The sequence below is a fragment of the Papio anubis genome, chromosome 7 (assembly GCF_008728515.1).
Source record: "Papio anubis isolate 15944 chromosome 7, Panubis1.0, whole genome shotgun sequence".
Classification (NCBI taxonomy): domain Eukaryota; kingdom Metazoa; phylum Chordata; class Mammalia; order Primates; family Cercopithecidae; genus Papio; species Papio anubis.
Genome location: NC_044982.1, coordinates 32,940,976 through 32,953,590, shown reverse-complemented (window position 1 = coordinate 32,953,590; position 12,615 = coordinate 32,940,976). Strand labels below are relative to the sequence as shown.

At 52.5% G+C, this 12,615-nt stretch overlaps 1 protein-coding gene across 3 annotated transcripts in view; it reads right to left on the bottom strand.

Moving 5' to 3' along the window:
* MIDEAS (mitotic deacetylase associated SANT domain protein) overlaps positions 1-12,615 on the bottom strand; it is a 73,204-nt gene that overhangs the window by 33,639 nt on the left and 26,950 nt on the right. The window lies entirely within an intron of this gene.

Below are 12,615 nucleotides of genomic sequence, written 5' to 3'. Positions count from 1 at the left end.
AGGGGTCGCACAGAGCCCTGAGGGGACTTTGCTCTCAGCCAGTCCTAGGATTAACTGTGGCTCTTACCACATGTGGGACTCAATTGAGTGCCCATGTTTACTGAGCACTTACTATTTGCCAGGCACTGTGCTAAGTCCATTGCAGGCAGCATTTTATTTAACCCTTACTGTTCTGTGTCTCGTTATTTATAGGCCAGAAATGGTATACTCAAAAATATCTATTTAACACAAAAGAAGACAGTAGTGGAAGAACGAAAGAATAACAAAGACATAAGACATACAGAAATCAAATCACAAAATGGCAGCATAAATCCTGCCTTATTCATAATTACTTTAAATGTGAATGGATTAAATATCTAATTAAAAGGCAGAGGCTGGCAGAATGGACTTTAAAAAAAATATGCAATTATATGGCAGAACGGACTTTTTAAAAAAAGATGCAATTTCTTTAAAAAAAAGAAACCCTTTACATGCAGAGATACAAATAGGTTGAAAGTAATTAGCAGGGCAGGGCATGGTGGCACATGCCTGCAGTCCCAGCTACTCAAGATGCTGAGGTAGGAGAAATCGCTTGAACCCAGGAAGTGGAGGTTGCAGTGAGCCCAGATTGCACCACTGTACTCCAGCCTGGGCAACACAGTGAGACTCTGTACCAAAAAAGAAAAAAGACTCTGTACCAAAAAAGAAAAAGTAAGGGATGGAAAAAGAGATACCATTGTAAACAGTAACCAAAAGACAGCTGGAATGGCTATACTAATATCAGACAAAATACGTGGTGGCAGGCGCCTGTAATTGCAGCTACTCAGGAGGCTGAGGCAGGAGAATTATTTGAACCTGGGAGGAGGAGGTTGCAGTGAGCCAAGATCGCGCCACTGCACTCCAGCCTGAGCAACAGAGCTAGACTCCATCTCAAAAAAAACAAAAAAGAAAAAAGAAAACTATTATTATAGACAAAGAATATTTTATAATGAACAAAAGTGTCCAAACCTCAGGAGGTCTATACCAGTTATAGGCATGCATGTACCTAACAACAGAGCCCCAAAATACATGAAGCAAAAACTGTCGGAATTGAAAGGAAAAATAAACAACTCAAATAATAGTAGGAAACTTCAATACTCTACTTTTTTTTCATTTTATTTTATATATACACATGAGAGAGAGAAAACACTCTACTTTCAACAACAAACAGTACAACTAAATAGAAGATAGACAAGGAAACAGAAGATTTAGACGCTATAAACCAATTAGACCTAGAAGACCTATATAGAACACTCCACCTAACAACAGCAAAATACACAGGAATACACACTCTTCTCAAAAGCACACAGATACTGCAGTCGTAGGTGAACTGTTGTCTTTGTTTCTTTTTAAAAAAGAACAGGCCCAGTGCAGTGGCTCATGCCTGTAATCCCAAAATTTTGGAAGGCCAAGGCGCGAGGATCACTTGAGCCCAGGAGCTCGAGACCAGCCTGGGCAACAAAAGGAGACCGTGTCTTTACAAAAAATAAAAAAATAAAAAAAGAATTAGTTGGGTGTGGTGGCCACTATAGGCTATAGTCCCAGCTACTCAGGAAGCTGAGGCAGAAGGATTGCTTGGGCCCAGGAGGTTGAGGCTGCAGTAAGCCATGTTCATGCCTCTGCAATCCAGCGTGGGTGAAAGACCAAGATCCAGTCTCAGAAATTTTTTTTTTTTTTTTTTTGAGACGGAGTCTCGCTCTGCCGCCCAGGCTGGAGTGCAGTGGCCGGATCTCAGCTCACTGCAAGCTCCGCCTCCTGGGTTTACGCCATTCTCCTGCCTCAGCCTCCCGAGTAGCTGGGACTACAGGCGCCCGCCACCTCGCCCGGCTAGTTTTTTGTATTTTTTAGTAGAGACGGGGTTTCACCGTGTTAACCAGGATGGTCTCGATCTCCTGACCTCGTGATCCGCCCGTCTCAGCCTCCCAAAGTGCTGGGATTACAGGCTTGAGCCACCGCGCCCGGCCAGAAAAAAATAAAAAAAAAAAAACACCACCACACACACACGGAACATTCTCTACAAAACATCATTATTAGGCCATAAGACAAGTCTCAACAAATTTAAAGGGACTGAAATCACTCAAAGTATGTTCCCCAATCAAAATGGGCTGAAACTGGAAATCAATAACCAAAGGAAATTTGGGAAACTTACAGGAAACGAAGGTTAAAAGTAACTCGCCAAGTTCTCTCAGCTCAGAAAGGCCCCTCCCTCCTCAGCCCATGTTCTCCACACCTTCTGTATCACAGCCCTAGGCAGCTGCAGAGCTCAGACTTTTGCAAAGGCCTGGGTAGCCCCTCTCCCAGACACACACTGAACCTGACCCCAAGCCTGATCCCGACAGCAAAACAACTAGGGGATGGAGAGGCCTTTGGGACTGCAACAGCTTGTCAGGCAGTCCTGTTTTTCCCTGGGAAAAATGGCCACAGGCAAATATTTCCACTTCCGTGACCAATCTACAAAATATCCAAAAGACAGATCCTTCCCAAAAGAAGGGAGCTAACGAGTACTTCCCTGGGCTGGGTCCTTCACATATTCGAATCCATGCTTATAAACCTCCTATGGAGGAGTCTTATGTCCCCATTCTCCAGAGGGAAGTTGAGGCTCTGCTGTTACAGAGCCAGAAGCAAGATTCAAAACTTTATCTTGTGTCTTCAAAGTCCTTGCTCTTTCCACCACCCTCCCAGAAAAATCTGAAATCTACACCTGTGGGCCTCAGAAGGCATGCTACACTTGAGAACTTCACGAAGCCAGCTCCTTCCCAGAGCTGCTGCTCTTCCCTGGGGGCATTTCCAAGCACAGCATGGTCTAGCTACTCGGAGGCTGAGGCAGGAGAATGGCCTGAACCTGGGAGGCGGAGCTTGCAGTGAGCCAAGAACGCGCCACTGCACTCCAGCCTGGGTGACACAGCACGAGACTCCATCTCAAAAAAAAAAAAAAAAAAAAAAAGAAATAATCCTAGCCCCAGTCAGCCAGAAACAGGTTCCCCTCTAGACGCGGGGGTGGCGCGTATCTGTAAAAGCCCCTGGAAGCCAAGAGAGCCCCGAGGGTGTTGAGGTGTGGGGGACTGCAGAGGTTAGCTGGAGGCTGCAGGCTCAGCACCGTCTCACTCTGGAATAAAAGCCTCCATGCCACATGGAGAAAGGTAGCTTGGGCCTCTCTTCAGAGCCAACTGGCAAAGCAGGGCCCAGCTGGGAAAGCTGAACAGATTCCAAATATCAAGGGATGTCAATGTTTACCTACTCCAATTCCTCGGTCCACAGAGCAGTCCAGAGAATGAAATAAACTTGCCCGAGGACACACAGCCAGGAGCAAAATCAAGGACTCCAATAACAATGCTTCATGCCTCCATTTAGGCAGGTCCCACCACTTGGCAAGACACTGGGCAAAGCATGGAGCCAAGGTTTATCCCAACATCACACAAACAAGGCTTCATCAATACCTCCAACATTTCCACTGGGGGTGCTACTATATGCCAGGCATGGTGCTAAGCACACTACATGTAGTATCCTGTGGAATCCTCTCACAGAAAGGTAGATATTAGCATTATTATTTTTGTAGAGATGGAGTCTCACTTTGTTGCCCAGGCTGGTCTTGAACTCCTGGCCTCAAGGGATCCTCTCAACTCAACCACTCGAAGGGCTTAGATTACAGACGTGAGCCACCACACCAGGCCATGAAGGTAGGCATTATTACTCCTTTCTAAACAAGAAATCTGAAAAGACCTGAGGTCAAATCACTTGCCTAAAGTCACAGCAGTATCGAGGCAAGGCCAGGACTGCCACCTAGGCCTGCCTGTTCTGCAAACTTCCTCCCGCCAGAGTTTCAGACTTGGGCGTCACACCAGGCTGCCTGGGATAGAACAGCAGCAGCCTCTGGGTTGCTCACGTCTGCTCCCTGGAGAGCAGCTTCAGCTGGCCTGAAAACCACCATGATGTTCTGAGATGTGGCTGGTCAGGTAAGGTGGGTGGGAGAGGCCGGGCAGGTGAGTGGCTTTGAAGATGAAGAGGTTATAGGTGATTACCTCCAGTGGGCCAACCTGTGGGGGGGCTCAGCATCTTTGCCTAAAAGGAAGCCACACCCCTTCCACACCCTCCAACCCCACAACTGAGGTTAGCCAACAGCTCTTTAAAAATAAAGCCAGGCCGGGTGCAGTGGCTCACATTTGTAATCCCAACACTTTGGGAGGCCGAGGTGGGCAGACCACCTGAGATCAGGAATTTGAGACCAGCCTGACCAACATGGAGAAACTCTGTCTCTACCAAAAATACAAAATTACCCGGGCATGGTGGCACAGGCCTCTAATCCTAGCTACTCGGGAGGCTGAGGCAGGAGAATCATTTGAACCCAGCGCATGCCTGTAATCCCAGCTACTCGGGAGGCTGAAGCAGGAGAGTTACTTGAACCCAGGAGGTGGAGGTTGCGGTGAGCCGAGATCGTGCCACTGCACTCCAGCCTGGGCAACAAGAGCAAAACTCCATCTCAAAAAATAAATAAATAAATAATGCCTTCGGCCAGGCATGGTGGCACACGCCTGTAATCCCAGCACTTTGGGATGCCAAGGTGGAGGGATCGTTTGAGGTCAGGAGTTCCAGACCAGCCTGGCCAACATGGTGAAACTCCATCTCTACTAAAAATACAAAAATTAGCTAGGCATGGTGGCGGGCGCCTCTAATCCCAGCTACTCGGGAGGCTGAGATAGGAGAATTGCTTGAACCCAAGAGGCAGAGGTTGCAGTGAGCCAAGATGGTACCACTGCACTCCAGCCTGGGCAACAAGAGCAAAACTGTACCTCAAAAAATAAAGTCTTGACTCTCCCCTGCTTGTCAGATAACCCAAGTCCCCATGGAGTCCAAGCTCCAGTCCCTTCTCCTGCTACCCTGAGGTCTGGGTCAAATCAGCTCTCTGCTTGGGTTCCCCATTCAGGACACTGAGCATCAGCCCCCAGCCACAGCCTCCCACATCTCCGCATGGTGCTCTCAGAGTGTTGCTTCTCCCAATAACTTAACTTCCTAAATAAAATCTGTTCATCGCACATCCCGAGTAGAGGAGACAGAGGTGCCCACTCACTCCAAAGATCATTTGTCCAAGGCTCATAAAACCAAGTCCTCAAAGGTAAAATGACCTGCCTAAGGACACATGGCTGACGACCTGGGTAGAGCTACAGTGAGGGCCTCCCAGGTGGATGTTCTCACACTTAGCATCCCTCAGACCTGGCATTGCCAGGTCCTTGACATTCGTCTGGGGGAGGTAAAGCAAGGAGTATAGTATGTGTGTCAAACCTACCAAGTCTTCATCAACCCATGATTCCTCGTTGGTCAGGGTTGGAAAGGGCCAAGACCCACCTGATGCCTGGGGGTTAGATGGGTCAGTGTGTGGCAGAGTGGTATGAGAGTAAAGAACGGGGGAAATATGGCTCCCCAGTACGTGCCAAGTGACCAGGAAGCACAAAAATTTGCCACCAGCAGAGGGGGGAGTCTCAGTGTGGCTGCCTGGGGCCTCCTAGAAGGGCTGCAAAGTGGGCACAGAGAGACACCCATTTGACTCCAGAGCCATCACATCAGCCTCACGTCCTTCCTCAGGTCCTGGTCAAGATGCAAGACTTTTGCCAAAGGCTCACGCATTCTTTGCATTTCTCCAGTCTCTGAGCAGCTGCTGCAGGGCCTTTTCTCCTATGTTGATTTATTCTTTATTGTTCCTGAAATATACCCAGAGGCTTTTGGCACAGCATGCGGGCACAGCAGAGCATCCAGCCCAAGCCCCAAGTACACACCAACCAGGCTCTCTGGGACCTGGGCCAAGCCAGCTGGAATGATGGGCCCCAGGTCAGACCCAGCAGCCAAAAAGGGAGACCAAAGATACCACCTAGCCCCAGTCTTTGATCCCCAGAACTGTTCTCAGTACCTCAGAGGCTGGGATACCTTTAGCGGGGAGGAGACACTTGGGAAGTCCCCAGGAAACCCACAACTAAGCTGAAACCAAGCCTTTCCCCTCCTCCTGTGCATGTGCCTGGCCAGGCAGTCCCCAGGTCCACAGCTGAGTCCTCCACAGAAGGGCCTCAGGGCTCAAGGCTGGGCTCCTGGCTGCCCTGTGAAGCACCTGGAGAGGGAGGCAGCAGGGAGGTCTTCTCCACCCTTCCCAGCCCAAAATATCTCCCGTATCAGCCAGTCTAATGGTGCCCGAATTCCTACTATCAGCACTTCATACCAAGAATCAAAGTATTGTTCCCTGTGCACAGGAAAATAGCTGGAGGAAGTGTGGGAGCTGCAAGGTAAAAGAAGTCAGGGGCAATGTGTGCTGGCTTCTCCAATCACCAGCCTCTGCAAGCCTGGGGATCCCTACTGGTGAATGGGCACAACAGTTTCATCTTCGTTATTGTGGGACACAACGAGGTAATACACAGATGAAGTGCCACCTGGCACAGGGTATGCACTCAATAAATGTGATTCCTGTCTCCCTTGCTGGGTAGGGGTGGTTCAGACATCGTTATCAGTCTTTAACACCTTGGAGGAAATGAATGGTCCGACTCTTCCAGTTCCACAGCTGGCTGAGAGCAGGGCTGGCCAGGCAGGGGCAGGACAGGGAGACTCAAAGTCCTAGCAACAGTGTGGGGCTCTGCAGGCACGCACAGCTTCTGGCCTACAGACCCAGGAGAGAGAGGTCTGGTGAGAAAGTCCAGAGGGCACCCAGCAGAGGCCTCCTTTAAACTCAGCTATGCCAGCAGGGCCTGCCTACAGGGATACAGGGGGATGAGGGTACTTCCCAGATAACACCGGCAGAGCTTCCAGGCCCACAAGGAGGAGCCGCCACCCTCCTTTGCTCACTCTAATAAAAGCAATAAAGGGGAAGGTGCAATGGCCAGAGACAGGCTGAGGAAGGGCTGCAGGAAGTAGAAGGGACTCCCGTGTGGCAGAGACACAGGGCCTGCAAAAAGCAAGCAAGCCGGCTCAGAGGCCACCACAGTAAATGTCCCACAAGTGGAAGTGCCTGCCTGGTTATTTTTGGCGCCTCTTCTGCCCAAAGCCAGCAAGGAAGGGCAGCTGCTAGCAACATGGAAGGGCTGTTTACACTCAAGTGTGCAGGCACTGCAACAGGGGCAGAAAGCACAACTAGCAGCCACCATGCAGACAGGCCCCTGCTCCCGTTTTTCCCCTCCCAACTGTCCCCTGTTGCGTGCTGCACAGCTGACAGAGTGTGGGTACTTCTGCTTTTACTCAGATCCAGCCTCCCAACCACAGGACTCACTCACGCACACACAAACAAATAAATAACTATGGAGCCAGCTGAGGACTGAGCCACACCCAGGAGTCAAGACAGTATTCCTTTGGATTCTTCCTGCACTCAAGCTGCCCTCCCAGCTTCCAAACTGGGAGGAGCAGTGACCAGGCACGGGACACAGGAGCAGTCCCTTTCCACCTTCCCAAAGTGAAAGTGGAGACAGTCTTCGGAACCTCAAGCATCTCACCACCTCTCAAAGCTTCCCCATTTGAAAATGCAGGATTTGGACTAGATATCCCAAATGGTTTCCCAGCTCTGGAATGACTCCCTGGAGGCCAGGACTATGGCCCGAGGCCAGCTGGGGCCTCAGAGGAAGGCCAGGTCAGGAGGAGGATCTGTGCCACAGCTCACGTGAAGTCTCGGGGTTGCAAGTTATCACTTAAGCCTGTTTCTGAGCTATGGGGGCCTTACCTACTAAAGAAATGGCAAGTTCTGGCAACAGTAAACTGGATAGGGGCCTCTGCACAACTACTGGGAAAAGCGGGGGACCAAAATATCTCACCATTTTCCTTCTTGCCTGGATTCCAATTCCCCAGAGAAGCTGGGCAGCTTTAGAGAGAAGCCCCTTCTGGCTGGCTACAAGCCTACTGTAGCTCACTCTCTCCATCCAAGCTTAACTGGGATAAACCTTGCCCTGGGCTCCTCTCCCCACTCTCCTTCCTTCCCAGGACTCCTAGAGGAAGCAGCACTGCCTGGAAAAAATGCTCTCACCATGAGAGCTCCCTGTGGCTGGGAGAAAGGCAGAGGGAACAGGGAGCACCTTCCCTGGCTGGCCACAGCACGAGGCTGTGTTCCAGGAAGAGCAAGAGCGGCTGCCAGGGAAGCCTCAGCCCCAAGCCCCGGCTCTTCCCCACCAGCTCTTCCCCACCAGCTCTTCCCCACCAGCTCTTCCCCACCAGCCGAGAATGACAGCCAGCAACTGCAGCCCTCAGGGAGACCCCCAGCCCCACCCTAGCACAACTCCAGCTCTCCTCTGACAGTGGTAACTTTCTTCTTATATAATTCTTGGTGTTTCCTTCACCGTTGCACCTAATTTTAATGGGTAAAACAGCCAAATCAGTCTTTGGAGGAAAAACTCCCACCCTTGGCTCTAGCCAAACCTCCCCTGAGGTCACACTGCAAGGCTTCAGGTGAAGCAAACAGGGGACTTTTCTTCCTTGGCTGAGAAAGCAGCCTTCCTCCTGCCCACCCATGTGAGCAGCTCAGCCTGGGGCCTGGGCGGGTAGGTTCCGGAGAGCATAATCTGATCTCTGGGAAGCTGGGCCCTCAGCCCTCGGCTGCAGGGACACAGTCCCTCTCAAAGGCACACAGACACCGGGTCTGGGCCACATGTCTAGGGTGAAGTGGATCAAGCAGTTGTTCCCAGGGCACAATGAACTTCATTTATACAAGCTTCAGTGGCCTGGTAGATTGCTCTCCTACTATAAGCAGGATACCTTTCATTTTCTCTTCCTTGATAGGAGCCAAAGGCAAACACACCGGACCCAGTGGGAACTGGTGAAATGAGAGTTGCCATCTGTTGAATACCTAGTATGTGTCAGTCACTTTGCATGCATAATCCTGTCTAACCTTCACAGCCTATAAAGTACTATTATCATCCACATTTTACAGGTGAGGAAACTGAGGCCCAAGAAGTTAAGCAATGCCCAAAGCCACACTGCAAGAGGAGATGCTGGGGTATGAACTCAGGTCTGCCCAGGCCTCATTCCCACGTACCCACCAGACTTCCTTCAGTCACTGCCCAAGTGACTGTCCACACACCATCCAGGAGCAGCATTCTGAGTGTAGAAGCCAAAGTCTGTGTGGACGAATTTTGCTTGAGGGCTCCAGAATCTGAACTGATGCTCCGACTATTGTTGCTCCCAAGTGTGTGACTGTGAGAGACCATGTCAGAGAGTGTGTGTGTGTGCTGAGGTGGAGAGAGGGTGATCTGGATTCCAAATTGCAGTTTCCAACGTTAAAGTTATGCTGTAATGCTTCTGATTCATAAAATGAGCTCATAGTCTCACAGTATCCTGAATGTTGCTTCGAATGCAAATGCAGGTCCCTTAGTAAGAACCGGGGATTTCAGCATACTCCACCCTAGCCCCGGCCCAGCATGCAATTTTTCAGTCCCAGAATCAAGAGTTCTCATGTGCAGAAAGAAGCAATTCCTCCAACAAATTGCGGCCACTGGCTCTGCTTCCTGCCACCTGCAGTGAGTCAGGGAAGAATGGAGCCCCAGGCTGCTTCTGTACTGGTGCATGCGTGCCTGCACACACACAGGAAGGGTACCAACCTGGGCTGGCCAAAGGAACTGCCCAGGCTAGCAGATCCCTAGGGAGATGGCTCCACAACTCTTTCACCCTGAGGTCCCCTTAGGGTCAGGATGACCGACACATGCACTCCACAAGGCCAGCTACAGGGCAGTGCCAGGAAACTGGGTTAACCAGCACCAGAATCACCCACGGTACAGTGACATTTTTGAAACCAGTGATGCAATGTGAGGGGGTTCCTGCAGCAGGGACTCACTGGGCCAAACACATGCCAAGTACACCTTTTTTTTTATGGAGATCTTTCACTAATTTGTTCAACTAACATGCACTAAAGCCAGGCGAGGTAGCTCAAGACTGTAATCCCAGCACTTTGGGAGGCCAAAGCCGGTGGATTTCTTGAGCCCAAGAGTTCAAGACCAGCCTGGTCAACATGGCAAAACCCTGTATCTACAAAAACACAATAATTAGCCAGGTGTGGTGATGTACACCTGTAGTCCCAGCTACTTCGGCGGCTGAGGTGGGAGGATTGCTTGATCCCAGGAGGCTGAGACTGCAGTGACCTGAGATCGCACTACTGCACTCCAGCCTGGGCAACAGAGAAAGACCCTGTCTCTAACAACCAAAAAAACCAAAAACCAAAAAACAAAACAAAAAAAACACTAAACACTAGATGCCAAGCATTGTGGGAACCCTTCCGAGCTCACACTAGAAGCAGAGGCTACCAAATACTGAAATGTGCTTTAAGCACTTTATGTATACTAATTCACAGAATCCTCACAGTAACTCTACGAGGGAGATACTGTATAGGGACTCTAGCTCGGAGTCTTTGTTTTTGACCACCACACTCCAGTATGTACACAAATAACTACATAAGGTGGAAATGAGTGTTCAGAAGATGGCTACAGCCTTCAGAAGTGGCATTTGAAACAGGACTAGAAGGATGAGCTGGAAACCCCCAGTCACTATGTGGCCGTCCCCACCCCAGCATGAGCAAGGTTTTCTTCTGAGAGACCCAACTGCAAGAGAGGGGCTATCAAGGCCAAAGATTCCTCGACTGGGCCCATTCCCCTTCCCCTCTTCTGTCAGAGGTCTTGACACCCCTGGGCAGCCTTTCTCTGGGGACTCTAGCCACAGGAGGTCCTCAGCTGAATCCATAACTGCATGTTGTCTTTTCTTTTGTTCCACTTATTGAGAACAGCAGCCCACAGGGTCAAACACTGGGGCTATTTTAAAATCCTATATGTAAAAATTAAATTCTCATCCCTATGGGCACTCCAGGGCGCTCTTTCCTGGGGTGGGGTGAGGAGCTGACAGAGCCACGGGAGTGGGCGTTCTGCTGGCACTTGGAGAAACCACATTGGCAATGGGTAGGCTGTTTCAGAGCAAGCTGGCAAGCTGTATGACCTGGTGGGATCCTCCAGGTTCTTCACCCCCTTGTCCCCCGGGGGGGTACACAGACCAGAGTAACCAGCCAGAGGCCAATCCAATTAGAGTGGAGACTGGACCAGGGCCATGCAACGAAATGGTGTATCACAGTAATTGAATGTTTACGCTCCTATTATTCACTGTCCAGAGCAGTTGGAGAAGGAGGAGCTACGAATTCTCAACCCAACCGGGGAAGGCTTCTCCTTTTCCCTGGCTCCTGAATTTCAGCCACTTCACACCCGAGGAAAGGGTGCATTTCTCTGATCCAAAAGGGGTGTGTGCCACACCTTCCATGGGAGGCTCCGGAGCAAGACAGGTGGTTTCTCCCCTCAGCCGAGGCCCCCTAGGGAGGGCTGGCTTCTCAGTCCACCTTCAACAGGCCTTCAGTCTCAACCCTGAAGCTACAGGAACAAGAAGATCCCACACCACCAGGCCAGGATCCCCCTGCCGGGGCAAGCCAGACATCCCCTCCCCCAGCCGCAGCTGCCAACAAGGATCCCCCGCATACGCGCGCCACCAGGGCCTCCGTGGCCAGCCTCTCTTCCCCCATCCCACCGCCCCCCGGGCGAGGCTCCACAGGCTGGCACACAGGTCCCACGTGGGATGGTGGAAACAGGAAGCAGGCACCGTAGTTGTGACCAACAAAGTTTTAAATGGGGCATATAACTTCCCCTTTCATCTTCTCACCAGCTCTCCCTGGAGGCTGGGCTGGGACGGACACCGGGCCTCCACTTTGGGTGGCAGGTACCTCCTCCATGTCGGCCCGCCTTGGGGCTGAAGCCTGAAGGCCCCAGGGCACACGAGGTCCCCCTTTCTCCCCTGGACCCTTACCCAGAGCCTTGGGGGCAACCTGGCACACACGCTCCTGCATGTGCGACTTGGGAGGCGACGTGACCAGCTCCACCAAGCCGGCCATATGCAGGGCCCAGCCGAACCCCGGGTTTCGGCCCTGACGCCAGGCACCAGAGAACACAGCTCCCCGAGAGGCGCCTCGCGGGCTGGGCCGGCTGCAGCGGCGCGGGCGTGCGGGGGCGCGCGGGAGGATGACAGGTCTGAGGTGCGCCCGCCTGCGCGAAGCGCTCCAGCCTAGGCCTCTGCTGACTGCATTTGCCCCAGTTCCCCGCCGCCCCTCATCTCTGTCCCCCTAACTCCCGGCGTGGACGCCGCGTCCAGGCCCACTTTCCCGTGCACGCTGGCAGGGGAAGGGGCTCCCGCGCCAAGTTCCCTCAGCTGGCGAGCCCCTCGCCGCGCCTTCTGGGCCTGGGCTCCGTCACGTCAGCCGGTCCCCGCGGACACCACGTTTCTCTCGGGCGGAGGAGGAGCAGCCGGATTCCCGAGCCGCCGCGGGCCGCCGGGTGGGGAGGGCTTTCCTGGCGGGGCCGCGCCCGGGTGGGCGGGGGCCGCGCGCAAGCTGCGTAGCTGCACAAACACCGCGGGGCTGCGCTGCACCCGCAGCTGCGGGCCGAGGGCGCGGGCCGCGGGGGAGGGGGCGGAGGGCTGCAGGAGGCCCCCGCACAGCCACACGCGCCCGCTCCACCGCCGCCCAGGCCGCAGAAGTTCGAGCACAGCGGCCCCCGCGGCCCCCGCTCCGGGCCGTGCCTGCAAGAGCTGCAACCCGCCGTGCGAGCAGCCACAGCTCGCGCG